Genomic DNA, 21,940 nt, shown 5'->3' with positions numbered 1-21,940 from the left:
CCGGGCGGAGTCTGAACGTCGGGTTGCTGCGGCCCAGCCGCGGCACCCACTGCCCCCTTCCCCCTTTAACAGTTTAAGTGCGTTCCTAGTGATTTTTTCTGGGACGGGATGAATAACACACTTCGTTTAGGCGTGTCGGGAGTGAAAGGTGGTCAGACCAGTTGCCGGTCCCCTGATCCTTACTTTGTCTCAGTCCCTGAGCTCGCACTGCAGTTTAAGAGTGGCGAGCCGTCGTCGTTCGGTGTTGCCGGTGTGGTTGCACGTGTGTTCTCCCTAAAGAAATTTCCCGTTCGGCTCAGGAAGACCCCCACGAACATAGGTTGACTTTCTCCATGTTGCAAAGGCTAAAACGAAAACAAAGAAAATTATAAAATCGCTAAGGTCGGATCCAAGATCACCATGACCAAGCAGTGACCCAGCACTGCCGTGTTTACTGCTGAACCGTGTCCCCAGGCGCCACATGCAGGTGTTTTTTGGGACATTTCCAGTGATGGTGACTCCACCACTTCCCATTCCAGTACCTGACCGCCCTTTCAGTGAAGAAGTGTTTCCTAATATCCAATCTAAACCTGCCCTGGTGCAACTTGAGGCTGATTCCTCTTGTCCTGCCCCCTGTTACCTGGGAGAAGAGGCAGACATCCACCTCACTGCCACCTCCTTCCAGGTTGTTGGTCACACCTCTCAGTGCCTTCCTGGTGTGTTGCCTCTATTTAGCAAACAGAGATTGCTCTGCTGTCAATGAAACACTCAGCCCCAGTTTTACCAGTGAGATTTGAGATATAAATATGGAAACACAACTAAAAAGGGACCTTAAGCACAATACTTGGTGTTCTCAGTGGTTTATATTTAGAACTTCAGAGACTCATCGAGTATCAATGACAGCCTTGGACTTTTCAGAGAGGTTTGCCAATATATTGGAAGGTAACTAGAAAGAACTAGCAACTGATAATGAAAACAAGGTATGTATTTAAAAGGATTCCACTGCTGTGCTTGAAAAGTATTTTTGTGGTCCTGGAAATTCCCTATGAAAATCTTCATCCCACTGCTGGTGGGTGGGAGTTCCATCCCTTCTGCAAAAGCTGAAAAGAATTAATTCTGCTGTGGAGTTGACGGGCAATTTGTAGGGATATAAAATCCCTACTCTGAGGGATATAAAAGCCACATTGAGGTTGGGGGGAATATGCAAAGGACAGCCTTTGCATCTCTTGGCTCTGTACTCTGACCTTTTCACGTTTGTATCAACGTTGACATGCAGAGTGTGATTCTATCCATAGCCTGTCTTTGTTTTGGATCATCAGACATTTGGGGGAATGTTTCTAATACTGGTTTTGTATAAAATATGTAGAAGATACTGAAAGCATGAGCAGTTTCAACCTTTTATCAACAAAGGCTGAATTAAGTTTTAGTCCCATCACCTTATTATCATTACATCCACCATAGTTTGCAGAGATAAAAGTGTCTTTTAAAAGCTTCCTATGTTTCCTAAGTTAGTAAGACAGCTGTGCAAAACCTCTTTCTTTTTTTAATATAAACTTGACCAAATCATGACTAAACTTCTTTATTGAGTCTAATACCAGAGCAGGGGTAACACCTGCTTCTGAGTTTCCACAGCATTGAGCACACTGAACCTTATAAAGGCCCACGCTGCCTTTATTAAATGTCATGGCTCAAATTAGTTTTGATCATCTACGTGGTTGTGTGACTTTTGAATAATAGTTCAACTTTTAATTTTTCTATCATCCAAATCCTGCCTAATTAATTTATTCTACTTCGGGCAGTAGTTTAAAAATATTATCCTTACTGTAACTGATTAATTATCTTTACTAAGAGTGGTTGAAAACAGAATATTTTAATACTGTCTGATTGATAGACTTACAAGTATTTCACAGGTCAGCATTCTGAAAGTTATAGATAGACGTAGAGATAGATCTCATCTTTATCTGATCTGGAAGGGGATCTGATTTTCAGAGAATGAGAGCTTGAGCATTTTTAAAGTGCAGGTGACTTTCATCTAGTAGTGCTTAACATGGTCCTGTGAGAATAAAGGTAATTTGGGATCCAGCACCCCAGGGGTGATAGGGATATGTTATATAATTTATTTCTACACATCTTTAGGAGACATTTCAGGTGCTGAAGTACATTCCTAACGCCAGTTTACATTCTGGAATATGCCTACATGCCTTCAAGCTGCCATGAATCTCCTAGAGATCCTGTACTGTGTCTTGAGATTCCTCTGCAGATGCCTCAGACACCCCAGGGCATATAAATGTCCCAAGTCACACGGGGACCTCCCAACCCCAGTGCCTCTTTTGTGTTTAGGTAGTGCACCCAGGCGGAGGTTTGTCATGTATTATTCTGAATGTACAAAAATAAAATAACCATTGATCACACTGGGTAGACAGGACATGACTCTAAAGAGCTCTGCTGAAATATCCACATATGGTCTGTTGCATGATACTTTATTTGTCCCAGAAGAATTAAGATGATAGATGATAGCTGGGGTTTGAACTTGTGCATCAGGAAGGCCACTTTGAATATAAAGGGGGCAGTATGTGTTTTGTGAAACTACCGATGGAAAGAGGATGTAGTGGGGGAATGGGTTTCAGTTTTATTGGAATTATGACATTTCTGTGGAAACGAGGCAGTTGTTTATAGTCCTGTCTGCAGTTCGTGAAGCCAGTTCTGGAACGGGGCGTGGATGGGGTTAAAGCGCTGCCGAGGGAGCCAGAGGTCCCTGCGGAGGCTGCCGGGACTGGTGCTCCCAGTGCTCCCGGGATGGGGAGCCCCGGGACAGGCAGGTCTGCCGGGAGCAGCACCTCGGGGACACCCCGGAGCAGGAACCCAAAGGAGGTCACCACAACTGGCTAATGTGTGTATGTCTGTGTGTGTCTGTAAACACATGGAGAAAGTCTTAAAACCCGGGTAGGACTTAACTGCGGAAGGCAAAAGATGAATTTTGGCTGGCACCCACTGTAAATTGTTTGGTTTCTTTTCTGTAGGCAAACCACAGAGAGAGATGGAGCCTAAAGAAGTGATATTCCGCCCTGCGTGTTTTGAACGTGGTGACCGAAGAAAACAAAGTCCTTCAGGTGACACATCTTTAAAAGCATTTTTAATGGAGGCTCTTTGAAATCAGCAGACAGCTTTTGAAAAGAAAGGGTTGAAGGCTGACTCAAGAAACTGAGCCTCTTTTGTTAAAAGCATCGATGAAACAGATCTCCAGCACAGAAAAGAAATGCAGGCTCTACGATGGCATAATTTTTCCTCTTCGGATTTTTTTTTTTTCCTTACAGTTTTCTCTCTGTAGGCAGAGCTGAGAGCTGAGTTGTCTCTCTGGGAAGCTGTGTAAGGATAAGTGGAATTGCAGCCCCCTTTCCTCAGCGCAGTCCGTTTTGTGCTGAGTGCCCTCTGGAGGTCTTGGGCACGCAGTGACCCGGACGAATCCCGGGTACCGCGACTGTACCTGGGCTGTTCGTGCCTCCTTCCTTCAAAGGTTTTCCCTCTCTTTTTTCCTCCTTTGGGAGAGTTTTCCTAGCCAACCTAGACGGGGGGGAGCACAGTTAAGTCAGCTGTTAGCTAAAGTCAGAATTATGGCCTATGAGTTACTTAGAAAAGGTAAAAAATAATTCAAAACTTTGTCCAAATTCCCACTCAGGCAAACTAAATCTGTTTCATATTTAGGAGCTTTGATTAGCTTTATCAATGCATAGAAATGTGCTTCTTACTTATGTTTCTGGTTTTTCCCTAGATCTCTCTGGGGCTAAAGGGAAACTGCTAAAATACCCTTTGAGCCTCTTCTTGCAAGACATATCAGAGATCTCAGGGGAAGCTTGTTGTCCTTCTTCTTCCAGCCAAGTTCCATAGTCAGAGGAACTCTGGATAACTTCTGTAAGTACAGTAACTTTTGAGGTTTTATCTGATTTTCTTGTAATTTGTAAATTCTCTACTTTTGTCCACTTACTCCAGTTCCCCTAACTGTAGAGTTAAAAAAAACCCCTGCACTCATCTTGACCAACGTGCTCTCTTCATTCAAAATATGTAGTAAAATTTCTGAGTTGAAGAAGCAAACTTCAATATTGCATTATTATTAATAATATTGGGTTTTGCCATGGAGTTTTGCCTTTGAAAAGTATTTAGCAATATTTTTTTTTTTGGACTCTTAATACGCTTATTTTGCTGCTAGTGTAGCAGGTGTTTTTGTTAACCATTTTTAAGGAGAAATCCTAAGTTTAGAGGAAATGAGCACTCAATTATTTAAATTTCCTGAGATTAGAGGAAGAACACTTTGCCAAACAATGCCTCTTCACTTCAAAACCTCTCCCCATAAATTATGTTAGGAGATCTTATTAAAAGTCTGTAAAAATTTCCTATTAAAAATGGTTGATTGCAGTCCAGACCATCACAGCTTTTGTGCTTTCAGTGAAATACCACAGCTGTCGCAAAGAAATATATTGTGAGACAAAAGGTTTTGTTTCCTTAGTCATAAATTATTTTTGTGATATCTGAGGTAAGATAAAACTTTCACTTACGTTTGAGTGAAGGAAGATTCCCGTGATAACTTGTTCAAAAATCTATAAAAAGAATATAAGAATGTAGATCTAGATAGCAAATTAGAATCAGACTTCCTTTTTGTTTAAGGAAAGCAATTATTTCTGAAGTCAGTGAAGATTATAACCAGGGATAATGGCATAACTTTGCAAAGCACAGTGCCTTTATCTCAGTAGAACCTGAAGTTTAAGCTTTCAAGTCTGACCTTTGAGAACTATACAATAGAAACCTTTAGTGTTGGACAGTTTTTAAACCAAAGTTAAAAAATAGTAAGTACTCTGTTTCCTGATTATACTATGTTATGTTATATTATATTATGCTACAACACGTTATATTATATTACAATAAACCAAAAATTATACCTTTTTATATTTTAAAAGAGTATCAAACAAATTGGTTTTGACCATACTTGTTTTTCTGTCAGCAAATGAGTTTTCTGCTAAGGGATTCTGCAGAAACAGCAGCCCTTTAGAGAAGGAAAGGTTCAATGTACACTGAATAGACTGTGAAGTGTTTGCTGTCAGGACTGGATTCCAACTATGCTCATCCAGTCAAGGAGTAGAAGCATATTCCAGGTATGTCATGAAAATGTGAAGTTACAGCATATATGCTAAAGATTATTTTTCAAAATAATTTACCAAATAATTTTGAATGAAAGATAAGTTAGGGCATTCACTATTTGCTGATCTGTCATTTCTTTATGCATAAAGGTCAAATTTCTCAGCCTCCTCCCCTGTTAGAGAGATTCCTGAATAAAGAAACATAGTACACGTGCTAGAGTTTGAGAGATATTTTAGGTTATATGTGGAAAAAATCCATATTCTTTTTCTGACTATCAATAGCATTTATAACTAAGCCAGTTCTCTTTACCCGGTGCCATCACAAGAGGTTACTGGAATTTGTTTATTTGCATGTTTAAATCAGGAGTGTACAGAACAAAAACACAAGATGGCCTTCTCTTCTGCTGGGTAATTTAGAGAAATGGATGTGCAGCCATGATCCCTTAATAGCCCCCTATTTTTCTCCCCTCTGAGAGACTTTTCTCATAAATTAAAATTCATCTTCATAGTGCTTTTTTATGGCAACATGTGCTCTGCATTCTTCAGGTCAAGCTTACTCAGACTGAAAGACCTATGAAGATCAGTATCTTTAGCATAAGGTCTAAAGCAAAATAATCAGCACTTGGGAATTATTTCCCTTGTGAGGATGAGGAAATATATTTCACGTCCCATGTACCTGGGACAGGGACAAGGTGAGTCAGGTTTTTGGGAGACCAGTGGAGATGAGGTGCCTCAGGCACACAATTCCATACTGGTCCAGCCATTCCCAAAGGGTGTGTGGGGCACCTGGGGGTCAGGGAGGAGAACCAAAAACCTCTGTAGTCATCTGTACCCCGTTAGGGTCTAGTTCTGTGTTCTCACTCATGCTGAATGGTCTTTTACAAGTAATCCCACTGATGTCAGCGAGACTTTTCTGTAATAAAATGCTGTCTGACAAGAATATGGATATCAGAATCTGGCCCTCTGTGTACTAATTCCATTTTAATGAATACTTAAATGGAGTTATTATTAAAAAAGTCTATTTCCTAATATTCAATAAATCAAAACTATAAAATCGGTTTACCAGTTGTTGCCACTCTAGTCAAAGCCAGTTTCTCTCATATTGAAAATAATAGTACATACTGTCTCCATTCAGGAGGGATTAATTGTAATACTTTTATCTGCTTCATAAGATTTATTTCTAATAATGAAGAGCAGAGAAAAGTAGGGGAGCTTTAAACATTTATTGTTTTTATTAAAGCGCCATATATTCACGAGATGTTTCATAAACACGGAATTTGAAGCTTGTTTCATGAATGAGCAACTTCAAAACAGAATTTTTAAAAAGCATTATTCATTTCTCTGATCATAGCCCTTTAATTGTGTAAGATGGAGCCTTAGGCACTATGTGATAATGCTGAGATACACATTAAAAGCCTGCTGAGATTCTGCAGGCCTGTCATCTGATGAAGATTATTAGAGCAGTATTGTGACGTGTTGCTACTGGGGAAACTACCTGACATCAGTCCCCACTGTTGTGAAACACAGTGGGACTATATGGAAAAATATTTTGGATTTGAGGTGGTTTCTCCCTACGTGTAGAAGAAGACAGATCTGCTTAACTTCCATGGTGACATTCACACCAAAGGGTAGGAAATATGCTTATGGTGCTGTTTGATTTCGTTGCACAGTAACAAAATACAAATAAAAAGCAGCAAAGGGAGGGCAAAAAGAGAAACTGAATTCTCTTCGGTCAAAGATAAATCTGCCATTGTATTGAGAGCCTGGCAGAAAAATTCTAGCAGAGTATTATTTCCTTGGAATTTGCTAAATCTTTGAAATCCGAATGTTTCACAAGGGTGGGGGATTGTTCAGCTCCCTCAAGACGTTCTTCTAGGCAACAGGCAAGTTTTCTGATTTTATGCTTTTACACATGCCAGGTTTCCAGAGGCTCTAGCTCTGATGCAGTCCACTAGACACCCTGATGTGGGGCCAAGGATGCCAACTCCTCCATTGCTCTGCAGCAGCCTACCAAGTTGCTTTTACAAATTATGCGTTTTCTCCAACCATAAATATTGCTCCTGAAATGAAGATAATATGACTTTTCTGTAATAGGTCTTCTAATGTCAGCCATTCTGTTTAAACTGTTCAATTTTCAACAGAATTCAGGATCTACACAGTATATTCTACCTCCTGCAGACTGTAGTTGTTAAAAGAAAATAAATCACTTAAACAGGGTCATGAGCAACAAAGGCCAGTGTGGGTTCAAAGTTTACAGGTCTCTGCATTTATCAGGTAGAAATATGCTACATTTCACTATTTCATAAAATATCCTTTTATGAAAAAGCCATCAATCTTTGTATGGCCTACTAAAACTGATTTCTCAAATGAAAGAAATGAATGATGACACCAAATCAAAAAATCGTTTATGAGTTTATATTTTTGCAAGACCACCATGACTTTCACATACGTTTTCAATTTTGGGAAGGATGTGATTATCATGTGGATACGTTTTACTCCCACCATTTGTACTAAGGGATCTGTCAGAACTGTGTACCCTTCCCTGGGCAGTTCAGGATTTGTTCAGATTTTTTCATTAATCTATGGTGGTTTTTATCCAGTGATCGTTATCATTTCTGTACATTGTCTACAGATTTTCTGGGTTATACATAGATATGTATAAAATCACATCTATCATATGCAAGTTCACAGTTAAACTAAAACTGCATCTAAATGACTTACTTATTTCTCAAAGGTTTTTAGCATTTTTGTGGAATGATTTTTGTGTGATTTCTGTCACACGCTCTACAAAACATCTATTAAAAACATCATATTAATTACAGATTTTTCATTATCCTTCTGATCTTTCCTTACCATTGCCAGGCTTCCTCTGGGAATCACCAAACTCCTTGACCAAAACTGGACAATTTAAGACACTTGAAAACAGTACTGTATATTTATGCCTCAGATATTGTAGAACTACTGGGTTTGGGGCAGGAATAATATAAAAACCTACTTTATTTCTCATCTGATAATGACAACCAATACAACAACCAGCCTGCTGCACTGGAATAGGGAAAAGTGATTTCTGTCCTGGTAAATGGTGTGCTCTCCCCTTGGGTTTGCACAGAGAAAATGAGCTTGGCCTTTCTGGGTCTCCAGTGAAAACAGAGACAAACAAATTAATACGATTTATTAAGTATCAGTCTCATAAGAAGAAGACTGTATGGGGAGGTGGATCTGAACTTCTGAGAAAGAACTTGGTGCTTGGGTTTTTAAGAGGGGCATTTTGCTCCATTTGCTGAGGAGTTCATTTTGGAAAAAAACTTGTCATTCTTGCACATCTTTTTTAGGAATTTTACTTTTTTTTAAGCTTATTTAGGAATTATCTTTTTTATCTATTTTTGATTCGGTGATGAAAATGCAAAGTTAAGGAATGTTCTGTGCTTCCTTATTAACTGAGAAGTTAGACTTTTAGTCAAATAATGCATCATATATTATCCCTATCAACCTCCTCTAGTCCCTCCTAGGGGGGAAAAAAAAAAAAGACAAAAGCATTAAAAGAATGGAGTTTAGTTGTAAATAATGGAATTTAGTTGTAATTAATGCAATTCTTTTGGGAAGAACCTTTTGCCAAGTCACACACAAGAGTGTTTGATGCCGAGTCAGCACTGTCAGGACACAAACCTTGCTGCACCATGGCTGGCACTGCTCTCCTGCAGCCTTATGGTGGTGACAGGGTCTCACACAGTCATTTCACAGCCTGCTGTGAAATACAGCTCATGCCACCACCAAAGACTCTGGAAAACCTTACATACAGAGAAAACATAAACATTTTTCAATGAGCACTTTACATTACAAACCAAACATCTTCCCCAAACGAAATCTGTCTTGTCTGATTAGACTGAAAGGTAAACAAAATATCCTGTTTGTCTGGTGAGGACCTTAGAGAAAATGTTGCTGTTAGAGCAGGCAAGATAGGAAGTTCTGGGTTTTAAATTTTCTTAAAATGAATCTCAGAAGAATGGTACTTACAGGAAATCTGAGAGCTTTTGTTCCATGTGCTCCTCAAAGTATCCTGAAAAAATTCACAGAATTCTGTAACAGCTCCCTCAGATACAAGAATAATGCTCCCAAATCCACAAACCGAGTCGTGGAGTTCAGTGTGCTTTGCCTTCACATCTCAGTACAGTTCTCTGTGGTTCTTGCAGCCCATGGCTGATTCACACATCAAAAACATTCAAAGCAGCTGGAAGAAGCTGAGGCCGTGTGCATAAAGTGTAAAGAGCTCATAACCCTTTTTGAGAAGTTTTTCATCAGCTTAATGGATTCTCTACCTGAGGAAAAGCAGATCAAGAACTCGGCAGCTTTAGGTGTGAGAAAGGCAGTTTCCATTCTAAGGGAAATGGAAGTGTTATCTTAAAAGTATCTTAGGAACACTTTCCCTCCCTTTGGCCCATATAAAATCTGTGGAAACCTTATTAAAAGCCCAAGATATAACAATATTTTTCAAATGGCTAAGATAGTTAAATTCCATTCTGGTGACCGTCTACACTGTAAACAGCGTGTGTAATCTTAAATTTGAAGAAGTTTTCTCTAAAGAAAACTTTATTAATGTGTTCTGTAAATGAATGCACTTTTGCAAGTGTGTTAGGATGGTCACATAGGAGTGTGTCATAATGTGTCATGTAGTTTGGTATGCTGCATCTGAGCGTGGCTTTGGGGGATGGTTTGGAGGATGATAGATGGAGCTCCAAAGCAGCCTGTCAGAACAAGTTGTCCAAGGAAGGCAGGGGAAAAAAAGAGTGGAAAGGTTCTTCCTTGTCTCTTTACAGCCACTGTTTGACATGCCACAGAATGTAAACATAATTTCCCTCTCCAGTAAAATACTGAATGTTTTTATAATCTGTCATTGATTACCAAATCGCAATGGTAAGAGCTCTGTAGCTGATCCATTGAATCACACCATTTTTATAGTGTTTTCAATTACAATTTTATTAAAGAGTGAAAGATGTTCTGTGAGGAGTGTTGAGAAATATCCATTCCAAAAGGAGTGGGAAGCTTGTCTTTGCAGTGTTTTAAATTCCACTTCCAGCCCTAGTAAAGCCAGGGGTTTCTCTAGTTAGTGATGTGCTCTTACACTTTAGTTTCATTAGAAGTCATTTATGATACAGACTAAATACCAAGTGCCCGTTTTCTCTGTATCTTTCATTATTTAATATGCCTTTGCTGAATACCCCCTTAGCCAACAATGGTCCTCTTCATGGCTGTTTCTGCTCAAGAAGAAATCTTTTCAGACTTCTATTCATTTGTCTGTGGCTCTGACTCTCTTTGTGCAAGAGGTCCCATAAGTTGTCTTGAAGCAAAGGTTTTGAAGGATATACCCCTCTCTGAGGCACCAGAAGTACAACGAGCTACTATTGTATGAAACTCTCACAAGAGAGCAGAGATATCTCTAAAACAGGGCAGATTTCCATTGCTGAAGAATCCATCTCTCTCTAGGAGTTACACTGCCATTGTTATTCTCCCTTGCTCTTTAATTCTAAAAGCACAGTGATACGTGATATGTGCTTCTCTTGCTCTGTCCTCAAGGACATACTAATGTGCTGCTGGGCTAGAAATACTTTCTTTAAAAGTACTCAAATGCTGGAAAGCAATTTTTTTCAGGAGAGCTGCAACCTGAGAATATCTTTTCTTGGGGAAAAGAACACTTCAGAAACTTCTTAACTATTTAAATGCACTGTGAGTTTTTGTAATTTAACTTTTTTTTTTCAAGTTACAGTGTACATAATTACATAAGCTATGTATTTCAAATAAGTAATATATAATTATGTTTTTCCTTTATTTTCTGTAAATTTTTATGATCAATCTCATTTTTTTAAAGAATTGTATCTTGCTTCCATAACTTAGGCATAGGCACTACCCTTCATGTTATTATATTTTTTTAAGTTCACTACATCTTCTTGTGCTTCTTCCATGAGAAATATCTTCAGGGAACCACGTGACTCATAGAATCAGACATTTACAGAAGCATCTTCAAGGAAGCTTTGCTTACTTGTTGCTGCTGCCAAACTTGATATTGTTCCTAGCAAGGCTACTAAATAGAGTGCACAGTTTCAGAAGTTTAGTTCCAACTGATGTTTTCCTTTTAAATCTCATATTCCTGACATTAACTTAGCATTAGGGTTGGACTCGATGATTCTTGTGGGTCCCTTCCAACTCAGCATATTCTGTGACTCTGTGTGATTCTGGAAAGTGAGCTTTTTTCACTGGATAACCATGGTCAGAGGTAATTTGCACTGGTGAGTAGCTTTGAATGTGAACAGCATGAGAAGGGATGTTCTTACCAGCTCAGAATTCTGCACTCAAAGAGAGCCTTAACAGAAATAGCCGGGTTTGTTGTTTTTACTCCTGTTAGCATTTGGCTGGATTTTGTGTCAGTTGCCTGGTGTGTATTGGTGGAGCTTTACATTTGGTCTCCTGCTTTCCAAATCACCAAGAAAACTATCTGCTTAAAGAGCAATTACCTGGCTGTGCATGTTCAGTCACCCGATGGCTCTGAGCAAAAGTAATCAGTTATGTCGCGGCGTGTGTTAGTTTTGTAAGTGTCGTGTGAAGGCTGACAGAGATCACATTTCTGTGTTTTGCTGCTTGGTCCAGCCCGTGGCCTCTAGAGGTAATGGATCTCTGCAGAACTTTGCTGGAGCAGGTCACCAAACAGTGCAGGATTTCAAGAGCTGGTGCACTTTTATTGCTACAATATTCTTGTCACGAAGGTGACGGGGTTTGTATTGTGGTTTCATGTATCAGTGTGGGTTTACGTCTGAAAGCTGAGCCCTGTTGGTAAGCTGGATTAATCTTCTTTTTTTTTTTTTTAAAAAAAAAGGTTTTTCTTCTGTTCTTAGAGATGAATTGCTTCTAAGTAATAGGTTTCTGAGTGTACAGATTCGTATATGCTATAGTGAAAAGGGTAGATGCCTGTATATGCAGAACAGCTGGACTCCAACACTGGCAATGGAAGGGAGGCTCTGCTGTTACTGAGGTCTCCAGATATCAGAAACTCCTGTGAGAAGCATCAAAAAATTTATCAGGGCATGGCTCAATCACAGATTACATGAATTTGGCCGAGAGAGTGACACCAACAACCATCCACAACCCTGGGCCAACTGCTGTTGGCAAAGTTTAGCTCTGAAGGTACATCGTAAGCGCTGTGTTTGCTGTGTTTTACCCTTAGAACTAGGCAAGCTGCAAGTGCTTGCTGGATGGGCTGGGTCTCAGAGCACTGTAGCCTCAATATAGCATTATAAAAAACCAGAATAACCCAGCCAATTTAGGATGAAATCACTTAGGACATCTGTTTATTACTCTAAAAACTCACGTAGTTATTTTCCTTCCTTTTTTTAAAAGGAATGCAATGGAAGACTGGGATTTTATATCCCATCTTCATTGAAGCACATGTTTACAGGCAAGTTATAAAGTCCTGAAATGGGTGTTTTATTAGATGTCTGTGCTACTGTTATTTATGTACACATTTCTCTATTAATTATTTAATGAAGCAGAGGGCTTGACTAACCTCACTCTTACAGTTATGGTGGTTCAATTCCAGACTCACCAGTGATGATTCAGGTTTTCTCATAAGTACCTTTTGACATCTGTGGGATTTACATCTGCATGACTGTTCCAGCATGATTTGGGAGTGACAGCAGGGGTCACAGCACGGCACTGCACTAAGTAATCACAGTCTCCCATGGCCAGCTTATGGGAGGAGCTGGGCTGTTTTGGAATTCCAGTGTTGCCCTAGAAAGTTATTGCCCTGGAAGGTCAGGCCACAAGTGCCAGAGGCAAGTGCCAGATTTGGATTTGTACAGGGCAGGCAGGGAGTCCTGGCAATCTGGGAGAGGCATCTGTGGCAGCTCCTGTTCTGTGGTTCCCTGGTCCACAGGGATCCCTGGAGATCCAAGCTTAACTGCCACTGCCAGAAGCCCTGGTCAGATGTGCTTACAACTGGCAGCAGTGATATTCCTACCAGGAAAATAACCCTTGAATTAAATCCAGCGTTTCACCAGGGACTTTTGACTTTGAAGGCTTCCTCTTTGCTGTCTTTAGCATGGATTTCCAGATGCAGTAGCCACATTACTCTGACAGGTGATGCTGTTTTTATGGTCACATCTGTGCTTTGTTTGTTGCAAAGTGGAGGAGCTGAGCCCCCAAGGGCTGGGAGTTCTGGGAGTGCCAATCTCCAGGCTCTTCAGCAGGAAATCAGGAAGGATGTTCTTTCCCTCAGAGAAAACACTGCTGGTACCACTGAAACACCTTGGTTAACAGTTTTAACTGAAAAGTGACAAAATGTGAAGGGACAGAATTTGGACCTAAATGCTTGGAGATACTTGAGGGTTATTTTCTCTTTAATTGCTTTTAAAATAGTTGTTGTTGAAGAATTTTTTTTTCTGTGCAATATAGTAAGGTGAGGCCTATAAAACTTGCTTCCCTATTTTCTGTGTTAAATGTATATGTTAAAGGTTTTTTAGTGGCACTGAGTCTATTTTATGTGCTCTTTAAAAAAATAAGACATGAAGACTTTTAAAAGCTGTTGTTTTTCTTGACTTCACCTTCATTAATCTTATTTAGTTTCTGTAAGGGGCTATTTTGTGAGCTCCACCGATGGGTAATGTTTTCTTTTCCAAAGTTCATGATTCTTCTATTCAAATCACTAATTTTCACTGTTACACTTCAGTGGTTTAGTGCTTCCCAGGCCTCAAGGAATGAGTTTAATTAGCAATGCTGAATAAATTCAGAGACGTGATTCATCTTTCTTGTCACTCAGATCTAAGTAACAAAAATGCAATTTTAAGATGTACTTAAAAGGCTTGTGAGAATGGCTTCTTCTGTGTGATTGGGAAAAGATTCAGATGTAAATTGGGAAAAGAGGATTTTACCTGTCTGCCTGTTTTCAATTTAGCTAAAAGTTGCAGGATTCAGCCATATATCCTTGAAGCCACTGCTGTGTTGTTTTCAAAATACTGAGCTCTGAGCAGTATTTGTCACATACATTCCAAATTAAAACTCTGCATCAGAGCTTTTTTTTAGATTAAGTAATTTACTTGACACATTTCAAAACTATCCTAGATTTAATGTGATTTAATTTGCCTCTGGATTTTTATACTTTGAGCTGAACATACAGAAGGGAAAATACCGTTCTCCAGTGATCCCAGTTGTTGCAGTGCAGAGGTCCAAATTTTGTCACCTTCTTTTCTCTGAACCAAGAGAAGGTGTATTTCTAAGACACGGTGTCATGAGGGGAAAATAGGGAATGCAGAAAGGGAAAGAAGGAGTGAAGTCAGGAAAGTGGTGGTTGTATTTAAAACCTTGTTTTGGCCATGCCCCTGTGGGCACTGCCAGCAGTACAGAGGGCAAAAGTGTTTTGCCAGGATATATCACCTTCCATGCAGAAGGATCAGAGCATTTTACACCATCAGTGGATGACAACTCTTCCTCAAAACAACTGTGGGAAGACTTAAATGTAGTTTCCCAGAATTTACAAAAATGGATCAAAATAGTAACAAGGAGAGCTGGAAGCCAAGTGAAGCTGAACTGCCTAAATCCCTTTCTCTAGTCCAGCACATGGAGCACTGTGGATAAAAAATATGGATTGTTTGGCACCTTTTTTTATGTAGGCACAAAGAATTTAAGGAAAAATTGTGGCTCTAGCCAGTTCCCTGGATTTTGTCAGATTCAGACAGATCCCAAATGTTATTTTTTATGTAACCTTAAAAGAAACCCCTTGCTATTAATTTTGTATTTATTGCAGTTACACTGACCCTAATGAATTTTTTAAAATTAACTTGACAGATGTCACAAATATTTTCAATGCAGTTTAACATAATTAAATATAACCTTACCTAGAAAAAAAAATTCTATGAAATGAACGTACAGTAAGTGCAAATGCTGGATTATGGAAAGTTGTGGGTGTTGCGTATTACTTAGAACACAAAATAGATGATAGGGAATAATGTTTTCAGGGCAAAATTACAAGGTTCTCCCTCTTGTGTGTCATCAGTACATCTCACCTAGAAGGACAAGCTCCTTTAGAAGGGAACCTGTTTATTAATTTAGGGTTTAGCTGTTATGTTTAGTTGGTTGTGCCCTCAGAACCAAACTCAGTGACCTTAGGAATTTTTTCCGTAATTTTTATTATTATTATTAATATTTTAATTACTTTGCTTTTGTGAGAGAGCCAAGAGGGCTAAACGAAGCCTCTCAAAAGGAAGGGTTATTCCACTTCCTTGGAGACATGATCTTGTTTTCTGTGAAGCTTTTTTTGCACCTGGTGGACCTAGTTCTGCTTGGAAGAAGGACAGAGAATAAATCATAGTTCTTTACCTTGTATGTGGACCTGTGGAGCACTGCAAATACGTAGTTATAATAATCCAGGCCATGAGAAATATAAAATAAATTATCCGAGGACTGGATTCTACTGGATTCCAATACTCTATAAACTTTAGAGCATTGGTAGGATCCCCAACTGGAATATAAATAAAGCAAACCCTTGCAAAGGTTTATAGGACTGTACTTGGTCCTCTCTTACTGTTCTAATTTATGATTGGTGGGAATTCACAGGCTGTGAAATGTGCTGGTCACAGAGCTGATGGCAATAACTTCAGAATATGAACGAGAGCATCTGGGTTGCTATTTACCTTTGTTTCACAAAGTCAGCTTTTTATCTTTGCATCATTTAACCTCAGAAATATGGCTGGGTTAGACAGGCATGTGGAGCCTTCTATGGAACAGAACATTTGCTTCCTGTAACTTCTGTAGTTTCTTCTATAAAAAAATATACCTTTCACTTTCCCATCACTGTGCTGTTCCTCTACAGGAATACAAAACAAATTAATGTAAATAAAAATAAGCAGTAGCTTTCCCCTGTAAAAGAAATAACAGTGCCGAGACTTGGAAATTCTTTACTTTATGTTGACTCTGTACTGGGTTGGGTAAGGTGAAGGCCCAGGCAGCAATCCTGGGCGCAGAAATCTCATTTAGACCCCACTTTCCAAACTTTCATAAGTGCATATAAATTTGCTCTGGTTTAATGACAGTTTAATTTCTCTGTGCCTAACTTTGATGCCTTTGAGTTTCAGTTTCCATATTTGTCAAATGGCAGAGAGATGATAAAGCTGTCAAAAATTTCTCAGTTGCCATGAGTTGTCCTTGGCCTGAAAACTATGGTATTGAATCTTGTTATTGTTCACCAAAAATGGGAATCCAACGGGGATGGTTCCTATGTGCTAACACTTCTTTTGTGCTTGATGTCCAAAATATTTGAGACTAATTCAGGAATAGTTTGGTGTAATTTAATGATCTGTGTTATGTGGGGGTTCAGACTAGGTAATGACAATGGCTACTTTGAATCTTTGGCCCAATAAGTTTTTTTACCAGAAAAAAAGGAAAACCTTAAACTTCTTTGGTGATTGGTGGGTCTGAATCAAGGTACTGCCACCAAATCAGGATCATTCTTTTATTGTGGTGTGACTGGATATAACAGCCCAGCCTGCATGTGTTTGCAGAGCCTCTTGAGGCTTTTCTGAATTGATGGCTTGGTATAAAAGAAACTTAGAGGTTGTTGTCACCATATTTCATTTTCTGTTCTTGCTTGACTTGTGTCAGCTCTGCTGAGTTTATAGTAAATGTTATTTGTGATGAATCCCCTTGCTTGGCTTCAAGTGTATTTATGGAGACAATTTTGACTGCTTGAGTACTACTTTTACTGCTCACTGCCCCCAGGCCTCCTTGTACAACACATACATATTAAGCACCATGATAAGGACTGTCCACCTTTAAGGGAATGGATTGAAGGCAAAAAAGCTAGAAATAAAATTTTCTTGAAAGAGCAAAGGAGTTTTGCATCCAGTGAGACATGAAACTCTTTCCTTCCACTTCCAGAAGGGTCCTGTCTCTTATGGCCAGCACTGGAAGTTGGGACAGCTTCCTCCTTCTTCTCTAATTGTCAGTGCAGAGGAAGCAGGAGGCTGGTGCAGCCTGGAACTTCTCATTCTTTCACTTCAAGCATGCAAGTTTGTTAGTTGTTCTGTGTTGACTCCAGAGCAAACAAAAAAAAGTTGATTGATCATTCCTTATTTATGTGTTTCTAATGCTTTTTGAAGAGCTTATTTACAGAGGTGCCAGCTTCAAATTGATAATTTAACATACATAGGATTTGATTAAAGTGCCAGTGAGATGAGTTACAAAACTAATCTTCCTCTCATACACACCTTCTGTCTGGTTGAGGTTTGTTTATTTTGCACCCTTCTTTTGAGTTTTTGGGTCAAGCCACAGACTGGGGCTGCCTTTCTGAAGTTTAGATGTTGAAAAGCTCTTGGAAATTATGTTAGAGGAACTCTACGAACATTTTCAACTATCCTGAAAGGCAAATGGTTTTGAAGAAAATTTAGAGATCACAGGTAGTTTTGAATCCAGAGTTTATTCTTCCCAAGCAGAGTGTGTACAGCATGTGATATGTTCCACAATGTCATTGTTTTATCATGCCTGGTGTGATGTGGAGATAATTGAAATAGCTCTGTAACGTGCTACTGATAAGGATGTGTGTAGCAAATATATATATACATATTTATTTATGTTTTAACATGTTTGAAAATATCAATTGACAGTATTCTGTATGTTTTCTTCCCCAGCCTGTAAATGGTTTTAGTTTCACCTTCTTTTCTTGGCTAAGAAATTTTTTCCTGTTTTTCTTAGCTGTCACAGGTCATCCTGCTCAGGTGGCCTATAATAAATATCTCTTATTTACATATATCATTAAAACTACCGAATTCCTCTTCTTTTAGATGTTGAGAATTTAACTTGATTCTAGACAGGATTCTCGGTTTATATTCATGATCAGAACATACCTCTCCCAAACAGGGTACATTTCTTTTTTACTGTTTCTGTTTTCAAGAACTTTTAAAGTGAGTATTTTACTCAGCTGGTGGGTGGGTGATTCTAACTTAGTGTTTCATTACTCTGTTATGTTTTTATTTCCTCTGCTGAATGCTAGAACTGGAATTGCAGAGAAGTTCATCCAAGATTCTCTGTCTTTTACTGTACGATTAATCTTCTAATAAACTTGGGTAATGTATTTCTAATTTGGATCCCTGTTCATTTATTTTACCATTGAAAGGAAGAACTCACAAGAGAGGCTCGGGTTCGTGTCAGTATTTTCTTCTTCTTCTAAGTTTTCCACAGCCCACCTGGTGGTCCCTGACCACCACATATGGCTCAAGAGTCTTTCCAAACCTTGTGACCTTTGGTAGATCCAAAAAAATCCATTCTAGAGCCTGGAATCCCATTGGGCCTCCACTGGTGGAGGAGTGGTGGATACCATACTGAGTCCCAGCCTTTTTCCTTACTGCAATATCTGTAAAAGCAAATGCAGTCTAAGCAAAGATTAGATTAATTTTCATCCCATTGCCAACTTAATTTCACCTGATTTGGCTGTGTGTGTGTGCAACAGTGAAAAAGGTTGGCTAATAGTCTTGCAAATGCTGTATTCTGAAAACTTTCTGTTTCTTCCTTTTTCTGTATGATGGGCAACCAGAAGTGATTAATTGTACACAACTACAGTGGCAGCTCTTCCCCCAGCTGTTGATAAAACGTTGATAAATGTTGATAAAATTCCTGATGTTGCTGGTCACATAGTCCGTTTCAATTCTAAGAAGAAAGAATTTTTATTAGTTAAAATCATGATGGCATTTATTTAGCAACGGGAAACTTGTGATCAGAACTTTGAAGTTTTACATTCTTTCCCCCGTCAAATCCAAAATGCAGCTGGGGGTTTCTCACAGCGAAGACTGAACAAACAGTGAGGTCCCAGTGAAAACAATAACCCTGGTGTGATGCAGTATATCTTGCTATTTTGCATAGTAGCTTTTGTAAATACCGAAGGATTTTGTCTACAGTTTATAAATAACTTTCGTTCAACAACAGCTGCAGCGGAGAGGCTCAGATTATGCAACTGCCTTAGAAGAGTCTGGACTAAACTGAGTAATCAGGTTGAAAATTTGTTACCTGGGAGTTGAGAAATGAGCCTGGAAGAGGCAGGAAATTGCTTCATAGGGGTAGCTGAGATCCAAATAGTCGGGAAGAGAGCTGGAGCGGGAGGGAGCTCTGCCTGGGACAGGACTGTGGTGTTGAACACTCCACTGGCAGTGATGGGAGCTCAGCTCGGCAGCAGGGCCTGCAGTTCATCAGGCCAGTGCCAGTGGGATTATCAGTCACAGCAGGGAAGGGTGATTTGTCAGGATGCAGGGTGGGAGAGGGGGAAACCCAAGTCAGAGTCCATGATTTCAAAGCTGTAAATCTATGAGCTCTTTCGGAAGAGGATGCCTCTACTCACGTTTAGATTTCTCCAAGTAAGAAAATGGTGATGTCTCATCACCAGCCCAACACTTTCGGAGACATCTGTGTTTAGTTTACTGCAGATTACAAAAAAAAAAAAAAAGTCAAAAACAAGTACAATTTTCAATCCCTCCCTCTGATTTATTTTTTTTTTAGATTAAAAATGAGCAGCTTCGTATGTAAAGGAAAGGTTAAGTCTACCTAAGCTAGAACTGTGATGAATTGTTATCAAAAAGTTATTTTAATCCGCAGTGGTCGATCTACAACTGGCAAATGGAGAAAGTAATCATGGGCCATAAAGCTGGAATAGTAGTGCTACATTCAGAGTCATGGTTTTGTCTTATAGGGATTTTTTCTTATGATTTGGTTTAATACAGAAGCCAATAGGAATACTCACAGGTGTAAGAATAGTTCACATGAATTAGAACAACATCTGTAAGCCATATCTTCGTATGTGGTGCTGGTGACAATGGCATAAAACAATATGTAAAGATAAGTACTTGAGACTTCAGGTTGCAGAGTTATACATTTCTTTTTAATGCAATTCTTCTTTTCTCCTGTGGCTACTCCCGAATTCAGAAGATGTGGAGCTGAATGTGTGTTTCTGAATTAATCCCAGTAGCAGTTGTTATAGCATGTGGAAGGATTTGGCCTATTCTTTTAGAAACTTCTTCAAACACCTTGAGAAGTCATGTTTTAATTAAAAACTGGGAAGCGACTCATACCTATGACTTCAACATATTTTAAAATCCAAACTATTCCTAGACAGATGATCTTGATCCATTCAGGAGTTACCTGAGTTCACTTCAAAGGATCAATTTCTATCTCTGTTGTTCAAAGCATGGTATATTTAAGTTAAAATTAGATGTTTGGGAATGCAGTGTGTTGTACATCCCCCCTCCCAGTTGTATTTGGGCTAAGAATAAAAGGTGTAGATTCCCTTGAAGCACATTTTGAGGTGTTTTCCTCAACACTTGCACAGTTCCAGACTATAAACTGTCTAGACAGCCTTTCAGAGTTTATTTACAGCAGACAGTGCAGCAGAAGCAGCCATACATGATCGCTGCAGATGAGTTATTCATGTTAATATTTACTAAATAATACTACCTAAACCAGAGAGATTATGAGCTTAATTTAGAAAATATATTTGTCCTGCAGCACACTATGTCCAGTAGTGCCTCCAGCAGAGGCACAGGAGCATGGAATGGCAGATAACAGCTGCCTTTGGTCTCCCTGGAAAACGCTGGGACTACACAAGCAGTCTGTGCTATTTCTGTGGAAACAAAAGATGTGCCCCGAAAAAAAATTCCTGGGAGGTGAAAATAACAAAAATAGCTTAAAGTATACTTTAGGAGATATTGGGAGATATCAACTTAGGAGATATTGGGCCAGTTCCACAAAGACATAAGTAAGCAGAACTTTAAAAACAAGTGGAGCCATTTATCAGTGGAGAGATTTTCAAAATGGCATAACTGCAGTCAGCCCTTGGTGTGATGATACAAAATCCTTTCTCTGCAATACTGCACCCTTCAAGTGAATTGGGAATGTGGTCAGACTGATTTGAAAATACATCTTTTTAGTCAAGTACCCTGTTACAATTTGTTATAATTGGCACTTCCTCTGCTTTCAATCTATGTAATTGCAAACTTTCTACCGAAACAACTTTTGTTTTAGAAGACACTAACAGAGCAAGAACACATACAGTTTCCACAGGAGATGTAGCTGTGATCTTCCCTGAATCCCAGGAGACCAGGACATTCCTCCTACCGACATGAAAATCCTGGACATGGTGTGGAAAGGAAGAGCATCTGCCCAAGTCCCACAGGGTGTGTTTGTTTAACTGCTTGGTTTTCTTCAGACCAGGACGTACTAATACAGTTTTGCTAAAAGGTGCATGTTGTTGATACATAAACCCTGTGATTCCACCAAGGAGATGATAGACCCAGTCCCCAGAGCTCCTGAGACTCCCAGGAAGCAGCTCCTGACCTAAGTAAATCTGGGGGCTCACACCCTCTGTGATGCACAGTAGGGGCACCGTGCCTGCCACATGTTGCTTCAGTTTAAACGGCTCCTCTGTGCCAGTGTTTGCTTTGCAAGCCTGCTCTGCTCCTTTCCCGCTCTTCCCACATCCTTCCAAGGACAGCTGTAGGAAAATGCATGGCAGGTGATTCTCTTGGTGAGGAATGGACAGTGTTGTTGGAGAGCTGGAATGCAACTTATTTCTGAGTACTCGCTGTGCTTGATTTACCGTGTGCTGGGTTCTGTGCACCTGTGCCAGGTCAGGGATCACGCCTTTTCCCTGCATTTTGAAGGCCTAAAACTGATTAGCATCCCTCTCTAAAGTGTGATTTTGTTATATTAACACAGAAAGTGGCACCAGATGCACATTTATACACTGCTCCTGACTGCATGCAAATAGCTATGCTTAGCTGGAGGGGTAAAACCATTCAACAATTAAAACAAAC

At 39.5% G+C, this 21,940-nt stretch overlaps 1 long non-coding RNA gene across 1 annotated transcript in view; it reads left to right on the top strand.

The window, feature by feature from the left end:
* The first annotated feature begins 17 nt into the window (after nt 1-17).
* Nucleotides 18-21,940, top strand: part of LOC116788121 — a 51,059-nt gene continuing 29,136 nt past the window's right edge. Inside the window, exons 1-3 of the long non-coding RNA XR_004357547.1 lie at nt 18-959; nt 3,000-3,089; nt 3,749-3,888. This is a non-coding gene — a long non-coding RNA (uncharacterized LOC116788121). The remainder of the gene's footprint in view (nt 960-2,999; nt 3,090-3,748; nt 3,889-21,940) is intronic.

Source organism: Chiroxiphia lanceolata, chromosome 6, assembly GCF_009829145.1.
Source record: "Chiroxiphia lanceolata isolate bChiLan1 chromosome 6, bChiLan1.pri, whole genome shotgun sequence".
NCBI classification, from domain to species: Eukaryota; Metazoa; Chordata; class Aves; order Passeriformes; family Pipridae; genus Chiroxiphia; species Chiroxiphia lanceolata.
Note: the sequence above shows the minus strand (reverse complement) of the source record. Positions and strands in the feature narration are given on the sequence as shown.